At 38.3% G+C, this 20,089-nt stretch overlaps 1 protein-coding gene across 1 annotated transcript in view; it reads left to right on the forward strand.

The window, feature by feature from the left end:
• SUGCT (succinyl-CoA:glutarate-CoA transferase) overlaps positions 1–20,089 on the forward strand; it is a 409,784-nt gene that overhangs the window by 216,433 nt on the left and 173,262 nt on the right. The gene's annotated exons all lie outside the window — the stretch shown is intronic.

Consider the following 20,089-nt stretch of genomic DNA (forward strand, 5'->3'; position numbering starts at 1 on the left):
CAAATGCACTGCCAGCTTTACATGACCTGGGACAGGCTTTAAAGGGGAGACTTTTGCATTCTTCTGTCTACTCTCCATTACCTACCCTCTTCCTTCCCCCTTTTTATTGCATCCACTTCTACCACTGACAATGAAATTGCTTGGCTAACTTCACACTTCTTGTTAGTCTCTTTCAGGTGAAGTGAAAACTGGGGTGGAAAGAATCTCTTAAATGAAAAACACTGATTTCATTTGGCCCTGTGATGCTTGTGTTCATGGGATACTCTAAAAAATTACTTGGCTAGCAGTAATGTTTATTCTAATAGTGAACATTAAGAGCATAAACTGGTAAAACTAGAGAGATCAAGCCTTTAGTGCTGCTGCAGGTACAAGTGGATGCATGAAGTACGTGTGCGGTATGCTTCCAAATTAATTTCCCTGTTCTGTGTGCTAATGCAGAGGGTAGGTAGGATCTGGGCCTACCTGCTCTTTCTTGAGAATTCTGGGGTTGGGCATCCAGGAATAAATAAGCCTTGCATTTCTGAGAGCCAATTATTGTGAGCAGCATTTACACAGCTGCATGGAAAGGGGGAAACTTTTTGCTCACCTTCTTGCAGTTGCCCAGTGACAGCTTGCAAACATAGCTGTAAGAGAGTATTTCTGGATAATGAAGCCCAAAAAAGTGAATGTCTTTTTGTGTGTGAGGCAGTGAGAGTTACGCTTTTCAGATCAGGGAACTGACATAACATCATGCAATATCTGTGTCTGGTATAAAGTCACTAGCCCACTTCAAATGCCAGTATTATTTACTATTTGTCCTTAAACAGAATTCTATAATTCCTGGGGTGCCTGCAGAAATTAATCGATAAGTGATGAAGAACCCCTAACAACCCATGTATTTTTACCAGACACTTAATGAACAGGAGTCTGTTTTCAAATTGCTGTTCAGTTTTTTGTTTGTTTTTTGGGTTTTTTAAAATTAATTTACCATGTTATGGAGGGAATGAAGATGAATAGGTAGGGAAGAAGTGACCCCAACTAAAATTAAAAGTTTCAAAAATTAAAAATAGTCCAGGAATTCATATGCAAGCTAAGTATACAACATGCAGTTGTGCTGTTTCTCCATGCAGAGGTCAGCCCCACATGATTGCTCTTTTAAGAGCCTCCTTGGGACTGATGAGATGCTGAAGCACAATACAATGGAGTGAGCATCAATCACATTGGTAGGTCTTTCAAGTGAGGGGGTCTCAATATTAGTGAAGTTAATTGTATCCATCACTGCCTGTAGGATGCAATCCTGGATGTACTTCACCAAATATGTATACCTATGTCTGAGAAATGGTGGTTGGAAGCATGTGAGCTGTGGTGAGTGAAGACTGGCTATTAAAAGCTTAGATTTTTGTACTTAAGATGTAATCTGATTTTCACTTGAATAACCCAATGTTTTCTGCCTGGCTCTATCAGTATCCTTCAGAGCTCACAGAGAATAAGTGTCTTCTTATGAAGATTTTGCTAGAATGTAAGAATACAACCAAATCTTCATGAATTTCAGTGCTTTGCTCTGAGTATGGCCTGAACAGCCCTTTTGAATGCCGCCTCTTTGTGTTGTGACATAATTACACTATTGATTATCTGTGTAGGTTTTTTACAAGTTATATAAAAAGTGTTATCTAGGGTGTGGTAAGAATCATTTGGGACTTTTTTTTTTTTTCCCATCTCCAGGTCACTTAGGGTAGCACACAAAATACGATTAATGTCAGACAAACCTAGATCAAACTAAAGACTCATTTAAGCTAATATTCTGTTTTCATTAATGATCAGTGGGATGTCATTTAGGCAGGAAGTTAAAGCAACAGGTACATAGAGAATGATCCTTCCCCTGTTATGTCACAGCATGGTTATGCTTCAAGTCTTTTTATGTGGGGGGATTGGGAGAGCAACATTATGAAGTAAAAAGTGTTCCCTGTAGGTTTACCACGGGATGTTTTACTGGTGATTGTCACTGCAGAAGTAGCAGCAGTCTTGGAGCCCTGGGGAAGGCATGCTTTGTTCTAGCTTTGGGAAATCAGTCCATTTTAAGAAAAACCCACATACATTCGGAAGTTCCAGCCTGGTGACCATTGCTGGTAGTCTCCCATTAGCCATCTGCATGATGGACACATTTGTTTCACAGTCTAAAGGATGAAAAGCAGGCATTTGGATAGTTCTGAAGTCTGAATATTCTGCTTTTTGGCTGACAGTGATTTCTCCAGATCATACCTGATGCCTATGAGCAAGACAGAGCAGTAAGTTAAATTCATGTTCCTGGTATTTTAGGATGAACAGAAGTTTTCAGATTTAGGGCTGTCAGGCTTAATACTGTAATGAGAACCACTGGAACAAAGGGGATTGAGAATAAAATCAGTGTAAGTCTTATTCTTCATTTTGCCAGCCTAACAATATTTGGGTTTAGTATTTTTTATTTTTGAACAACTTAATTCCTGCAGACATGTGAGGCAAGGACAGATTGTTACAGCTGTGGAATGTCTGGAAAACAGTTCACTTCAAATCAGGAGAGTTTTGCAATTCTGTCAATTGAAAATACTGCCACTGAATGAAAAATAAGGAACGTGAATGAAAAATAAGGAACGTTTGAGGGGTCTCAAAATAGAACTTGGAAATAGGTCACTGTCCTGAAAAAGAAGTGCACATGTATACCCTTAGGAATCAAGAACTGTTTGTCTCGTGCTTTTCTGGATAGTAAGAGGCTGGCTGTAAATGTGAGACGAGAGAAAGAAGCACGAGAAAGGAACAAGGAGAGATAAGAAAGGAATCTTCAGTTGCAGACTGGATAGTTTGTCGCTCTAAGAAGATCCTCAAGGAAATAGCTTTCCGTCAGATGATAGAATAAAGAATTTCTGGGTTTATCGGTTTATGAATAAAGAAAAGGCTTCTTTGATCTGATCTCTCCAGAGTTCAGGGAAATAGGACTATATGGTTTTTGACATAACAAAAGTTTGTCTGTATATGACTATTAATTTCCCTGCTTAACTAAAGCAAAATTCTGACTCTAGGGATAGCTTTTTCGGCCAATAATTAAATATATATGAAAAATGAAAGTTATCTGCTAGTAATAAAAAAATTATTAACAACAAGAAAGATGTGTATCACTTATTGAGCTAAGTCTTTTGTTCTCCTTAATATATTTCCAGCAGGAACAAGAAGCAAGTTTAGGCTTTGTGTACAGATGATAAATGCCTCAAATGTCAGAGTGGATCAGAAAACCGCGGAGTCTTTATATTTCAACTTCTTCTGAACGTTTTACAAGCTGTCAACCATAGCTAAAACAATCACAGCAGATATGTAAGCAGTCTAATGTGTTGCAGTAAGATCTACGTAGTACATACTGTGCAGGTAGAAGAGATGCAAATATTGGTGTTCTGTATAACCTACATTTTTTCTGAGAGGTACATCCCTGCCACAGCAGAGCAATGGGGACCTTCTTTGCTTTTGGTTTCAAACGACTTATGAGCCATTGGAGAATCCTATGTGCGTATGTCAGGCCAGCTATGAGAGTGCATGAAGCGCTGTTGATCCTTAGGACGGTGTGGTTAGCAGTATTCTGAGTTCTGTGAAGTTGTTCAGGAAAGGTAGAGCGAAAGAGTGAAGAGAAAGAGCTGCAAGAATCAAAGGTATGTCAAATTTTATAGTGTGTACCTGTACTTTAAACAGGCAAACAACAGAACAGCTATTATTTGGAATAACCAAGTAATAGCCCTCCCAGCAGCTTCTATTATTTCTATGCCATCATGATTATAAGGCCTCTGTGAGATAAATGTTGACTTGTTCTGCTTAAAGCAAGTAATTTTGACTTTTCTCTTTTTGCAGTTTTGTGTCCATTCTGTCCTTTTACTTAATTAAAACTGATACAAGTAAGAATTATGTCAAGGTCTTTGCCATGACATATTTGCTGGTATATGCCTGTGCTGTTTTCTCATAGTACTGGGTGGGAATATGTGAGGCTAGTCCTGTCAATACTGAAAAATATGTCCAGCTTGTTTGAGCATTTCTTTGCAAACCAGATGAGATGAAACCATTTCTTTTGGATATGAATTTTATGAGTTCTGTTCTTAGTGGTATATGTTATGGTATTGGTCAATAAACACAGTAAGTTTTTGTGGCCAGAAGGAAATGGAAATTGTCAGAGTTTTCTGCCTGCAGCCATGTATGATTTTGGTGCTTAGCAGATACTTAACATATAAGGAGTTAGATTTGTTCCATCACTAGTGTGGACAAAAGGAATTTCTGAACCGGAAAAGTACATCTGAAACAATAAGGTTCTTCTTTAAGTTTATTACATCCCCTCCTGCCTGATTTGTATCTACTGTATCCTTCAATCTCCTTTTCTCTCTCTCTCTCACCATAAAAATGTCCAAGTATCTTTTAAGTTCATCTGTATTGTTTACTTTGATTTCACTTGGCAGCTCTCTCCGTGTGCTCACTACTCTTTGATTGATATATTGTACTGGAATTCTAACTAAATTCCTTTTTTATTCCTGTATTGCTTTATTTGTTTATTTACATTCCAACCTGTCCCAAGATGCATTATTCCTTTTTATCTTATCAAGCTTTTAAGGAATTTTAAATAAGATTGGCACTGTGTCAACTTGAGCTGTGTCCCCTGTTATTTACTTTTGGTTTCCACGTGTCAATTCCCTCGATTTGGAATTTTGCCGTATTTTGTATCACCTCTGAAGAACAAATTCTGACCAGCCGTAGTAGAAGTGCGATGGCTTCACTCCTTGTCATCCTTGTCACTTTGCTGACAGAGGTCAAAATTTGGCCAAAATCCTATTTGTGCAGATGTAGGAAGAACTTGTAACTGAATCCCCTTCCACATTCAGATCATGTGCCTGTTGCCATTGTTTTTTCTTCCTTTTCTCCCCTGTGAATATGTATAGGCTCATTTAGTTTGCATACCTTTCTTTAATAGGATCTGCTTTATTTCACACATTCTCATGTGTAAATCCTTATTGTAGATATTGGTGTTCTTTCCAAATACAGGTGGTGTTGCTTTTCATGCAGTCTGCCCCAGCTATAGCTTTTCCTCTTGCTCCTGATGTGTTATCTACACTTGGCTGATATGGAAGCCCTCACTCTGTTCCAACCTGCTTTTTCCGTTATTTTAAAATGTTTTTCTTTCTCTTTGCCTGCTGTGGTGTTGCCTCCAGAGGATAACCATGTGATTGATGCCTGGTCTAATGATCCAGCTGTAAGCGGGATCCTCAACAACATATGCCCACTAGGTTGCCTAAAAGTGATGTGCTACTAGTGAAGCCTTTGGCAGAATCTTCTATGAAGTTACCACTTACTATTTTGCAGATTCTGCACCTCGGTATAATATTTTAGACAGCACAACAACCCCTTCCCTGTGAGTATTTGACAGGCAGTAGATGCAACAGACCATATTCTGAGTTGGTGAAGATGGATATGGTCATGGATTCTGCAAAAGGCTTAGAAAAGTGTATATAACAGCTTGTAAAATACTCCTTTTCTGCGTGTTGCAAATGATTTTGTTGTATTTTGAGAATGCATCCCAGAACCTAGTTTGCCCCACTTAGGTTCTAGCTATAGCTGACTGAAATGTTGTGAGTGAATGTTTAGAAAATGGAGTGAATGAAGGACCTGAAGTACATTTTCTGTTTCTATATTAAAGTAATAATGGTAAGAAATTTTGGATGGTAAACTGTAGCATCTGAGGAGCATATATGGATGACATATATATGTATTTATGTATATAGTCCTACTTTATTTTGCTTGTACATTTGCCAAGGCTAACACATAATTGAGCTTTAACTAGTCACAGAATTGTTAATACGTATGCAAACATAACTTCCTACTGTGGTTAGCCTCCTTTTCTTCTGTAGTCCTCATTTGCTGAATACATCTGCTATTTTTTTTTGTATTTTTCCCTTCTGCTAACACCCTGCATTTCATTCCTACATCTGTGTGTTTTGGATTTTTTCTTTTTTTGTTATAAGAATATATGTCTGCACCATTTATTTGATACTGTAACACTAGCATTCTTGTAAAGTGTGTTTTAAAGAAAGCAAGAAAGAGAGTGAATTTTTTTATTTCATTCCTATCTCTGGGCTACGCAGAACATGTGTATTTGGAGTTACCACAGTGCTTAAATAACTATTAAAACTCATATAGTTTGAGGGTGAGGCAGACCTGTGATCACTTGTTTGTAACACAAGAATCTAATAAATGCTAGAAAGGTCGGATGCACAATCTTAGAAAACTGTTGTGCGCTTGTGCAGCAGAGTCTGCCAGTGACAGGATGAACAGTTATTTCTTCTTCCCATTAAGAACACTGAATACCAGGGAAAGGACAGTAAGCATTCTCCATTGTTGTCACATTTTATGTTTTTCTTTTATATTGGTGTACAAGTATGTCTGATTTGGGTCAAGGCTTGGGTATGAGGTACACTAAGATAACACTAGAAACTAATACTGAAATTACATAAGCAGTTTACTTCGATTCAGTTTTGTATTAAGGCTTTTGCATACACTAAGGGTCATTACTGAACTGAAGAAGCCTTTCGATTTTTTAAAGTTAGAAAACCCCAAATCTTTCTGATTTATAGTTTTAAGGAGTTTCTAATGCTTTTCATAAATACCTAGAGCTTCTGTGCTAACAAACTGTTAAGTAGTTGATAGATTCTAACTTTTCTTTGCCACTGTGATTGGGTATATCTAGGATATGGGCTTTCCCAGTAGAAAGGCGAGAAAAGTCGTGTACAGTATTCCCTTTTGTCTGCCTTTAGGCTTTGACCCTGCTAGAGAAGGGATTATATTATTTTTTTGCTTGTGCATATCCAAGTATAATGATACTGTTGGCATAATGTGGACATCGGAGCATTGCACAAACATAGCTGCTGCAAATTGCATTATGACATTCAGCTGCACATCTTCAGTTTTTGACACAGATGCTATACAAAGGTAATTGTGCAAGCTCATTTCTTCTTTGCATACTTTTTCTTACCGCCTATTAGTGAATGAAGCAACAATGTTTTCTTCCTTTTCTCTTTAAATTATGTGATGAAAAGATATGACTTGTAATTTGAAGTTCTACAAGCACTCTGTGGACATTCAAACATCTCCTGTTATAGAAAGTTAATGAGGTAGGAAATCATGTAGATAAACTAGGTATTCTGAACACGGTCTTTCAGGAAAATATTAAAAAAATACTTACTTTGGCTTTGGTTATTGAATTATAGTCTTGGATATTTTACTGTTGTACTTCAAGGAAAAGTGATACATGTATAATGGTTTGTCTCTTTTTTTTTTTTTTTTTACGGAAGTATTCAAATTAATTCAAATTCCACATCTGTTCATTTTTTACTTTGGAAAATGACTCAAGAAAATAAAGTTATCAGTATTAAATTCTCATTTAGAATAATGTAATGCTCTGTTAGGAGACTATTAAGTTGGTTTTGATACAGGAATTGGTAATCAAAAAGTTCTTTGTTTCCACTTTTTGTATCTTTTGCATGTCTCTAGGCCCTTAGTCTTCTCAGTCTCTTAAAAATCTGAGGAAAAGCTGTGTTCCTTATTTTAAGGCGGAGAAGTAAGTCACAGAGGAAGTTAAGTCCAGATCCACAGTGCTGGCTGGACACATTTGCTTTTGAAGAAAATAGAAACTGGTTTCCTGGGGAGTTACTAAGTTTGGGTGGAAGCGACCTCTCCAGAGCAGTCAGTGACGGACCACAGCCACCCGTTCACATCTTTCAGCTTCCAGGCTTCAACCCGTGTATGATTTTTACCCCATGTACCAACTCTGTGTGGTTTTTCCTGAATTTCCCGCAGCACTGGGACCCAGTCCAGTGATGACTGAGGTTGTTGGTCGGCGGTGAAGTGGTTACCTCTGAGGAACCCAAGTGCTGAATTCATCACAGTGGTCCAAAGGAAGGACAAGCAAGGTAGTTGGTGTATTATTATGCCTCTTAAGTGGACTGTTATGAGACAAAAAGAAGTGGAAATAAGTTATTAAAGAATGGCCACTTTCATAGGAATACATTGTATTGAATGCCAAAACCACTATGCTTTTGGCAAAAAATGTCTCAGTGGTCTTATCATCTGCTATATCTTTGTTAGTTTTCAAACTCTAAATCCATGTATTTACACATTGAATCCTGTTGGTACTGCTTTTGTATGGACTGTTTTCTAGGAGCAATTTTCTATCTGGCTTGATAAGTTTTTTGGATTTCATCTTAATGTATGTTGCTGTAGTTTTTAAAGGACAGTAACAAAAATCAGTACAACATACAGGAAAAAGGAATGAATGTGCCTGAAGATAACATGTAGAAATACTCTTATATAAACTGTTAGTATTCTGCTGGGTGTTATTTAGCATTTTGGAAACCAATTCCAAACATTTTTATTGGAATGGAAAGATAAAATCAAATGTTTTCATCACTCAGTGTCTGTTCTAGTGATATGAGTCCCAATAATTCTATCTGGCTGTTTCTTATCCTTCAGACATCTGAGAAATCCATCATTTTCCTAAACTTTCACAATATTTACATATCCCATTATGGTAGTTTCTACAGAATTAAAATAAACTGATTCAATACTTTTTTGTTTGTTTGTTTGTTTCTTCTGGGCCAGACTGAGGCCACTATTCAGTTTTACTAATTCTGTAAAGAAATACTGAATAAAGGCTTAAATTTTCTGTGATATAGATACAGTGAGTGTCTCACTAACTTTCTGGTACTACAAAAGAACATTTATGTGCCACTGTGGAACACTATTAGCGACTTCTTTATGCTTGTTTTTATACATAGGAAAAGCATTCTTTTATATGTAATTGTCAGCTGTTAGATTCAGGAGAGGTTTATGTTTTGCTGGCTGCCTTTCCAAACAGAAAAGATGAGAACTTCTGTGCCTATACATTAACGCAGCTTAGAAATTATGTATGTTTACACTGCCAGTGCCCATGGAGTCTGTGTTAACCTGTCATGTGGAAACAAACCATTTTAAAATAATCTCTTTTTTTTTTTTTTTTTTTGTCTGAAAGAGAGAAAATAGAATTCTTTTCCTTTCAGCTTGAAATAATTGTCTGTGTTGGTAAATGGTAATGGTTATCTGGAATCATTAGGGGGACCAATTCTGCATGCTAGATGCTTTACCTGTAAATTTTATTTTCTTCTTGCTTCCAGGGTGTTACACAGATATTTGTACAAAATTTGATAATTAAAAAAATCTAAAACCTGATGGACTAGATAGAGAAATTAGTCACTTTTATGATTCACACTTTTTTCTTACAATTCCTGTAATACTTTCAGGAAATGCCTCTTCTCAGATTTCGATAAAATTCTGAAAGAATTGTAAAATGGTGATGCACAGATATTTTATGTGAGACCTATTTATCTTTTAGCTACATCAACATGTTGTACTTTTTATTCAGTTTTTTACCTTTCGTCCTTATTCCATTCCTCATATCTTCTTCCACGTATAGACTTGCCTTCTTGAGTAGCAATAGCCTGACCAAGGGTGTGTCTGCACTGCTGCTGCGATGCAATGCAGAGATAGCTAAAATTGCTTAGATATCAGGAATAAAAGAGCAGCATGTCTTCAATAGCATGATAACCAGTATAGCTAATTTCTATATTATACGTCAGCACATAGTTGAGGTCATTGAAGTTTGTGGGAATCTTTCACCTGCTTTTGGTAGTCTTAAATCAAATTTTATTCTCTGTCCTAACCCTTTCCCAGACCATGCTTTTTCTGTAATTTTCAGGTATTTTAAGAAGCAGAACACAGCAACTGAATCAAAATTTCTGAGCAGTGGCCATCTAAACCACTCTATAGTTGCCCATTGCAAGCTCCCTGTGGCAAGAGATTGTTGTCTCTCTGTAGTACTGCATGATACTGATCCATTTAAGAGTGCTTGGAAATAACTAGCATTTTTGCAGATGAGCAAGGCAATAAGCTCTGCTGAACTGCAGAGGTGAATGAAAACATTTATATGTGGCCTCTATGTTCTGTGTAAACTGTATCTCATTTTGAAAGAGAATGCAAATGGCAACATCGCAACAATTTTAGATTGTGTACAGCTTCCATCTGTTCAATGAACTTCCACCATTGCCGAGAAGAAATCCATATTTAGTTCAAGGAAAATACAGTATCTAGTTCTCAGTGACCAAATGTAATTGCAATTAACACATTTTTCACATGCATCTCATTGTGTGATTTGTTTCGTGGTACGCCACCTGGCATATTTTGGTTTAAAAATCTATTTGGTTTAAGAAAGACTAATAATTCATGACTGGAGGTTCTTGCCTGTAGTACTGTCTGGTAAGAAACAGTTTCCTCATTTAGTCTGTAAAGTTAGAGGCTCGGTACTAGAGACTCTAGAGGGCATTGTGCAGAGTGGCATCAGAGTTTTCACTCCAAAAGTCTCTCTTTAAGTTTCCATAGAAAAACATGTCTTAGTTTAGATGCTGTTTTCCAGTTGAAAAGATTGGGTTTGACTGAGATCTTGACTTTCTCAAGAGAAACAGCATTTAGGTTCTAGGCACATGGCACAAAGGCACAAAGGCCTTTGATGTACCGCTCCAGAAAAAATCTCCAAAACTTAGTGTGATATGTATCTTCTGTGATTCTCTCTCAATAATAGCCAGAGTATGCCTAGGAGGGTATGTATCTTCTGCCTTATGGTGAGAGCTGTGCTGGCATTAATTCCTTTCTCAAACTTTTCCACTCTGAAGAGCAGCAGTCCTCACTGACACGAGTGCCCTGAGATTCCTCTTAGTTACACTGAGACCCAAAATCACTTTACTCCCTTGCCAGCATAGAGAGGTGCAACGTCACTGGTGCTGCTTTCCCTCGTTGGTGGTTAGGTTTGCTGGATATTATTCTGCATACCTGCACCCTGTGCCTGATTTGATTTATGAAGTACTGCGACATGCCATTTTGAGTTTTCAGGTGTGAAATAGCTGGTATTCTGTAGCTGAAAGTGTTTCCCTTAGATATGCTTTTCACTGTTCTTATCTACTGTGTTTTCAAACTTGAACTCTAGATACCTAGACCTTCTTTCAGCACCATGTGAAAATGTTTGCCTGAATATAGGGGTGGAAGTACTTGCGCTCAAGTTTCAGAAAGTACCAAGTGTTGTTATGTACCATGAGAAGTAACATGCAGAGACCTTATAGGGTCTCCTAGCACAGGCCAGTTTAGACAACAAATACATGAAACCTGTTCAGGTCTGATGGTTAATGCACAGTGATGACTTGTGAGGTGCAGCACAGCACTGGATTTGTTTGGCCTGGGACAATTCCTGAAAAATCCCAAGGGAGGCTTTGCAGCACAGGTACCTTCAGTACGGCAAATAATCTGATTAGGATGTGGATATCAGGTCTGTGATAGTCGTGTGTCTGCGTGACTCTGCACCCAGTCTAACATCAAATCCAGAGCAAAGGGAAATGGGTGCAGGGCAGGTCCATATACAGCAGAGCCAGACTCATAGGCTGAGACGAGCCTGTCCTGATGCTGTGAAGAAGCACAGGAGGGTTGTTGTACTGGATTTCCTTGTACTCTGGTTCTGCAGAAACACTGCAAGAACATTTGGACTATATGTACATGGAGAATGGTCGGGATTGGCAGGTTGCTAGTTTTGGATTGGCAAATAAAGTATTCTACACCTCTAGGAGCCAATTTGAGATGCAGTTTATTATTATTTGTCTAGAGCCCCATACCTAACAGACCCTTTCAGATTCCAGGTTTCTTGTATCCAGGCTCGGATAAAGTAAACATCCTAATGTGAAGGGCGAGCAACCGGAAATGTTGGTATAACGTGCATTCACAGGCAATAACATTAAATAAATGCAGTAACTGGTCAACATGTTTTTATTGAGAATGCTATCTCCACTCAAATGCTACTGCTACAATAATGGGACTTAACAACATGCTTCTGATTTATATGAATTTTAGGATTTTTTCCTAGCACCTTTCTTCATTTCACATGTGTTATGAGGTCATAGAAAGAAAGACTCAGTTGAAATGAATATGCACAATGGGATAGAGCTAAGGTTGCTGTGGGAATGTCAACTCTGAATTTCGCTGCTTTTTCTGTGATCAAACTATGCAATGAAATGTTTTGTTAGTGATAGGTTTTTAACACTTTTAAAACATTTTAATAATTAAGAATAATTCGTTAAACTTAACCCTTTAAACACAAGTGCGTCTGTAACAGTCAACTTTTGCTCGTGCACAGTCTAAATGGTTTTCTTTCCAGCTCTATTCATAAAAACATGATACTGAGCTCTTGCTGAACCTCTGAACCTGGACCCAAGAAATTAGTTATTACTTTCGCTAGAGAGAAAATAAATGGTCAGCAGTAACAGAATTAATGAATGCTTATGAGCCACATATATTTCCAATTTACATTTACAGGGTAAAAAGGGCTCTGGGTTGTTGTGGAAAGTCATTTCTGTAGGTTTACAAATCTATATTTTAAACAATGCCTAACACTGTATAGTAGGAGTATAGTTATTAGATTTCCTTAGAAATAAGTATAAAAATTAAAAAGTAGAAAAAATGTCCAGCAGTGACCATTTCAGTTTCTTTGGATGTTGTCATTTTTCTGTTTGCAAAGTGCCTAGCTGTACAGTGAGCTTTGGATGTGACTGATAATGTAGGTAATATAAATATTTATAGGCACCTCAGACGGCATTCCTGTTTAGTACTGACATAGTTTCTGTTAAATTCTGTGGATCTTTCTCATAGTCCTGATGAAATGTATTTATTGATGGAGTTTAGGACACGGGATAAGAGATGTGCATCATATTCCAGCAGAATGAAGAGGAAGCAACAATTTTCATAGACCTCACTGGAAACACAGAACAAAACAAACAGAAAAACAACAACAACAAACACAAGAAAACTCACCCCAAACCAAGAAGACAAAAGCCAGTATATTTATTTAATGCAGGCTGCATTATTTGTCCTGTATTTTGTTGTGCTTGTATCTCCAGGTATTTGGTGTAGAATTTGGGGTTCTCCAAATACTAAGGATGAGATCTGGCCTCAGGAAGGTAGTCAGTAGAGACTGACTTTGGTGGGACTAGAGTTTCACCTGGAACAGTTATTCTGAAATTCAGAGTGTGTGATTTTATATCATTTGATATTATAGAGAAGCATGCAGTGTTTGGCCCATACTGAGTGAAAGAAGAATAGGTGTTGTTTCAATGGGTGTTCTTTTCAGGTTTTTAAATTGCTTTTAGACCTTCCTTTCCACTATGTGTTGAACCTGACTTGAGGACGCAGGTTAGCTTAGCTGGCATAAGCCCTTTTTGTAAGAAAAAGGTAGCCAGTCTTTCTGCTAGGAAGATAAGCTTGTGGCTTTATGGTGGTTCTGCTGGAGATCTGTGGATCTGCTCTCATTCGATTGTTCTTACAGCTGAGAGAGAGACAAGTCCCAGCATAGATGGAGGTTCTGTCAGAGTATGCAGTTATTGAAACTTTCCTTGAAACCATTTCCACGTTTGCATCTTTCCAATGCATAAAAAACATGTAGTGACCCCATGGTGAGCTGCTTGAGATCGCATAATGGCTGGATTTTTAACTTCCCAGCCAACAAGGGAATACATTTGTGTTTTTTCAAGGCAGTTAACAGCATTCATTTCGGCCTTTAGGTTTGGGAGGTGGTGCAGGTTTGGGAGGTGGTGCATTCTTCTTACCTTGAGATAAGAGCCAAGCTGGTCTTGTTTACATAGAGGTACATTGGAAAGAATTTCTGGTTTTAATTCAGGAATGAATGCTAGCTCTGACTTTGTAAACACCTGTTGAAATAAGTGGGTGTTTCATACTTTGTCTTTAAAAAAAAAATATTTCCATCTCAAAGTCTTTTGGGTATGCACATATGTACCTTCCAGATCCTTCTCTTTGCAGGAGACTCTACATAGTGGATTACTAGAGGCCGAATGCCAATTTCCCTGAAATTCATGCTACGTGCACTTTGTGTGACGTGGAACCTTGTTGGCAGCTGGCAAAACCGGGTGTGCTTAGAAACATGTTTTCAGAGATAGTTTGCTTTCTCTGCTCAGTGGAAAGGGATAAAGAAGTTCTGCATTGCACACGTCTGTGCTCATGAACTTTGCCTGTGGAGGAGGTGAGAAGCAGAACCCCGGGTTAAGCCCCATCCGTTTCAGCTCATCTCCAAACAGCAGGAGAAAAATTTAAGGGGAAAGAAGTGTTTTCTTTATCTGGATGACTGTTTATCTCTGTTGTAACATTTCTGAAACTATTGGTCATTTGTGAGTTGGTTACTTGAGGGGAACGTACCATGTGTGTACAAAACACTTGTCATACAGTGGTTAAAGCTGAGTGAGATCTGAGGTGGAACTTGCACCAGCCAAGGAGGTTGGCAGCAGAATAGCGGGAAATATTTTTTATCACCGTTGCAATGAGAAGAGAGTCTTACTTTCTTGCTGCTTCTCCGTATTTAAACTCTAGTTATGCTCTGTCATAATCCATTCATCCATGTAAGCTTAATTAAGAGCATTTTGGAAGTTCCTAAGTGTGCATGGACTTTTAAGTATAAGGGACTGGATATTTTTTAGGTGAACTTCCCCTAAGGAAGCACAACCTTTATAGTAACAGCCTGGCTGTTGCTAAATAACAAGAGCAAAACTATGCTGATGGAGTCACATACAAATAATGAAAAGAACATCTTTTTAATACTTGAAAGGATGGTGGCACTTTCAACTGCGGAAGCCAGCAGAGATAGTGGGGTGGATGTGTTGTTCACATATATTACAAGGAAGATGTTTCACTTGTACCCATCATTTTCTGTGAACTATTCAAAACAATTGCCTTGTATCTGGGAAGACAACTAATGCACACATATTTGTGTGACAGTTTGCTACGATGCAAACTTCCAGCCCTCTGGACTGCTTCCAAGAGCATTTTGGGAGCAGGAAACTGTACTTTTAGGACTACACTGACCTCCTTCATTAGCCTTGGCTTTTGCGTACAGGGCATTATATCATGTTCCGAAGAACAATCTGTCTACCTATCTATCTACCTGTCTCAATAAAATGTCTGTATACACACATGGAGCCCTAGCTAGCAAAATGTGTTGTTTTCTGGGACGAAACCTTCAGGTTTTGATTGGCTGCTGTATCAGTAGACTGGAATACTTACTTACAGCTGTCCTCAGAGGCCTTCTATAAAACTGCAGGTGTTCAGCTTTAGCAAATAGTTCTTATTATATGGATAGACTTTTGGCAGCTAGTAATGATGTTTCCTGAAATTGAAAAATGATTTTCTACCTTATACACTGGTTTTACATTACCGGAATGTTGGAGGGGAAAACAAATACCTCTCATCAAGTAGTACTGAGACTGTTTTTGTTAGTTGTATATGTTTTCTGATTTGTATATTTTATACTAGAGTGCAAGTTTTTTTTCTTAACTGTTGTGGTCAGATTCGAAATCTCTTCCAGAAAAACTCACATTATGAGGAATTAAGTAAGTATCTGGCAACAGAGGGTTATATCCTCCTTTATACAGAACTAACACCTGGCTTGCAGTCACAGTCGGTGTACCACCAAACCCAGAGCTAAGGGGGCATTGTAAAGCCTTTAAAAATATTGCACAATATCATAGAATACTTTTAAGAGCTTTTTTTTTTTTTTTTGTATTGCTGAGTAAGGAACATATGCTGATTTTATGAGTATATGTTTAATGCTTTCTGTACCACTGGTATATAGTATTGGAAGAAAATGGTAGATCACTTTATTACAGTGACTCATTTAGACAATGAGATTGATGGCATACTGTATGACACTTCTGGGCGACTGTAGTTTAGCTGCAGGGAGTTAGATTGTTTGAATTGTGTTTAATTATCTAAGTGTTTGATTGGATAATGTAGAGCTCAGGCTTTCTTCAGTATGCCTGCTTATCCTTTACAGTGCTAAATCAGTACCTGAAGACTGGTGGCTCAGTATTCTCCTCTCATAATTTCTATTTATTTCCAAAATAATAGCATGTTGAAGTAGAGTTCTATGGGTATTTTAAGTGTACTATGACGTGTTGATGTTATTGAGTTCCTGTTAGACACTGTAGATGCAGTGCAGGTCTATCACGTCAGAATGCTTCCTCAGAAAAAGCATCAATCCCTTAAAAATCAATGCTGGGAAGTGGATAGAGTTTGTTCAAAGGTTTAGAGGACCCTAAGCCCTGGCCATCAGTTTTGTGCAGAGGCCTTTGGATGTGATGTGAATTATTATAGTACAGTCCTGAAAATATAGCACAGTTGGGGCAGCAGTTCCTACTTTTGTTGTTGTTGTTGTTGTGGAACAAAAACACTGAATATGAAGTAAATGGGAATTTCTGACTTCAGTAAACAAGAGCTGTGCAAGCCAACTCAGACTGCCTAGGAGACCATCCAAGTTCTGGAAGGGAATATGAGGACTTTTTTTGTTATATTTTGTTTGCTAAATCTTTGGGTACATAATTATTTTGTTTGTCAAATAAAGTCCAGGAAAGTAGCTCTATGCTTTCGCTGTTGTGAAAAAAGCTGCATATTTGAAACCTTTACAGAAATAGGGAGATGTCAAATGCAGGTATTAAGCTTCAACCTCAAACTCTAATATCATTTTGTCTGATGCTAATCCACACTGCTACAGACATGAATTATTGCTGATGGCATAAGTATGTGGCCATGTTCATTTTAAGGTTCCTCTTTATCTCCTTATCTGTATTCCTCCTCACATTTCTCACACCCATTTGTGCACAGCTCTCCAGGGTTTTTTCATCATATGAAAGTATCATTTTCAAAGGCTTTTGCTTTTCACATCCATGTCAGTATTGGAGATTAGAATGTGACAGGGAATACCTGGTTGCATACTTCCTTTAAACCTGAGCCAGTAGCACTGCAAAATGTTAGGGAGAGCACCCTTTCATCTCGCACCATCCACCACTTTAAAGTGAAAGGTTTGTTGATGTAATCCTATTTCCAGTCTATAGAGGTCACCTGTAATGCACCGCTCTGAAGATAAATGCCTAGTACTGTTTGATGTTAGACATTTCTTTTTTTAAGGCAGGTTTAATGATATTTTGTTTTGCCAGGATACCGTGTTGAAAATTTTGAAGACTTCAGCTGTTTTTAAACCATTGTTAACCTTTCATTTGATTGTTAACAATCCTTTCCAAACTGATATTTTTATTATTTCAATATGTTTCAGGTGTGGGTTTTTTCTTCTTTTGGCAAGAGCAGATAAGTTTGAGGTAACCTGTGATGTGAAATGCAGCAACTAGCTTCTAGATGACAGTGCAATAAACCAAATATATATACCGTTGGCAATCAGTGACAAAGATAATATTGATTTCACTGGGAGAAGGATTGTATCCTGCCAGTATATCACAGAGGGATGAAATGGAAACCTTAAGTTATAATGTATAGTTCTTAAGCAGTTGTGAAACTCATATCCAGGATCTTTTTCTATCTCTTTAAATACACCATTGGTTTTATGGTTAAAAAAAAAAAACAACTCTAGAGGCCTGTATAAAATGAATCACAACATCAAAAAAATAAGTAGCTAGAATTGCATGTTAAGCATTGTATGTATGCTAGGTCCATGTATATGTAGAATGGAGACTATATAGTCATTTTTTTTTCATATGCAGTTGTGTGTGGGTAGTTCTAGATATCTGAGTCTAATTACCTCTGTCATAAAAGTTACTGTATTGATTGTGAATTTATGGGTGAAAACCTACTCCAACTAAAGTTAGTGACAAAACTCTAACTGATATGTAGGATTCGATTTCCTATTTTCCAATTCCCATTAAGGTTGTTGGTGTTTCCCAAGTTTATTAACACTGAAAAGTACTTCCTGGCTAAACTGCACTGGCAAATCCTCCTGGAGGAACACAGTTTACATGTTTTGTTGCTATAGGTCATACAATTTTTCTGCAATAAAAAGACAGAATTTTGTTTCACAGCTTAACTGCGTTTGCTAGGAAGGCTAAGTCAGATAGGGCCGGGCTTTTTTTTTCCTCTGTGAACCTGGCTGATCTAGGTAGGTACAGGTTGGCAGAGGCTTGCTGTAGCCCAGATGGGTGAATCTGACCCTTTTGGTTACATCTGAGGATTTGGGACATTATAACAGGAATGTCTTGTCTATATCTCTGGTTTTGGTAGCAGAGTCAACCACTCCACCTGCTAATTGCTCAGCAGGCAGCTTGCGCCGAGGTAGATCTGCACATGAATGTGAAACATTGGCACACTTTTCAGAACCGGGCTCCCATTTCCAGCCCTGTGGGGCATTACTGCAGAGAGAAAAACTGCTTACCTAGTGTGGAGCAGTAGCTTTTTGCTTGTAATTGCTCGTTTCCTGACCCAAAGCAGTCATGTGGGGAGTTCAAGTTAGGTTAACAAGGGCGGGCTGACACACAAAAGGCTTCAGCTTGTATGTAAAGATCTTACACTGACTCCTGTGCTTTTGCTGTTAATGCCCTTTTGTTAATTTTTCTTTCTTTGTTTCATCTGCTTGAGAGTTCAACTGGCAGCAGGGAAAGTTCCCTGACTTGGCTTGGCATGGTATGTGGTTTTTAAAGCCCTTTGCTGCCCCAGGGGAAACCCACTTACCAGGGCTCTGACACTTTTCCTCCTTTGCTTTTTATATTCAGTCCTTTCCTTACCATTCCCCACATATGGTACGCACAGTTGGAATGACTTGCATCTGTCCAGAAGTGTGACTTTCTTAGAGCTGATTCTCCTGTTCCTTTGTGCCGGAGCCAAAAAAAGGACTGTGTGTTATACATGGCTGCCAGCACCCTTCTCCCAAGAGAACATGTGTGGTCCCTCCACATTCATCTGAATTCCCACTAACCCCAAAGATCAGGAATGTTTAGACTTCTTCCTGTCTCTGGTGGCCACCATTATCAAAATGACTTTGTCTGCCCAGAAAGTTAAAACCCATTGCTGTTACACTTCCAGTTCTATCGATGATAAGCTATGGAAAACATCAGTGTCATATATTGTATTTAACATAAGGGGCTGTTTGACACACTGTATCCTTGAAATGTTTATAGTGAGTAAGCAAAACTTTGAATTCACTTTAATAAAAACTCCCTTTAGCCTCAGATATGGAGCTTGTACAATAATTTTATCTCTCTCAATGATGTTCACTCTTCTCATTTTCAGGGCCAAACACTCCATAATAAATGGCAAGGAGCCTCTTTCCATTTTACTATGCCCTTTCCTTTTGCTCTGCATGTTCAGCAATTCTATCAGGAGGAAAATAAAGATCATTCCTTGAATTCCTATAACATGGAGGCCAGTTGGCATTGCTGACCTCTTTGTTTCTCTCCCCATGGTCTCCCAAGGAGAGTACCCTGACAGGAAGAAGAAGAAAGTAGAGCATGTTGCAAACTTACTATCTTTAGAATGTGGTTTATTCTCTGCTTAATCTTCTGTACCCTGTCTTCCTTGCTGGTTATTCAAGTTGTCCCTTTCAGAAAGAAGGACTCTTCTTTGATAAATCTTCACAATCCCCTTGTCTATGAGCATCTTGAAACTTGTTGAAGATGCAAAGCAGTAGAGGAGACAAAGTGATATCTCTATGGCTTGGGGACTCTGAGAAGGAGAACTGCTTAGCAGCTCTGGAGGAAAGTACTGGTTTAGTCGTTAGTTCTAATTTCACCCTACTGATGTATGTCATTATCCCTCTCTAACGTTTTGCTAAAAGGGTAGGTGGGCCACCGGATGGCCAAAATTGCCATGATGATCATCCTTAGATGCAACGGAACTGATACTGATGGTAGTTGCCTGAATGCTCCTTCCAGCCTGCACTCTGCCCTGTTCCACCCAATCACAGGATCAATAGCTTTAAGTCTTGCTCAGACACTCATAATTTTATGTTTAGTGGTTTTCTGTAATAATAACCAAAGACTAAAAAAGTATGCCAAAGAACATTAGAGATGAATGGACCTCTTCCTCTCACTTTATCCCAAACCACCAAGAGAGTCAGAAAAGGAATGCTCTAGTGTGCTTTTGTATGGGGATGTTAAATGAAGTAGGACCGATTCTCTAGCATTGAAGAAGTTGCAGATGGAAGTCT

The sequence above is a fragment of the Caloenas nicobarica genome, chromosome 2 (genome assembly GCF_036013445.1).
Source record: "Caloenas nicobarica isolate bCalNic1 chromosome 2, bCalNic1.hap1, whole genome shotgun sequence".
In the NCBI taxonomy this organism is placed as follows: Eukaryota; Metazoa; Chordata; class Aves; order Columbiformes; family Columbidae; genus Caloenas; species Caloenas nicobarica.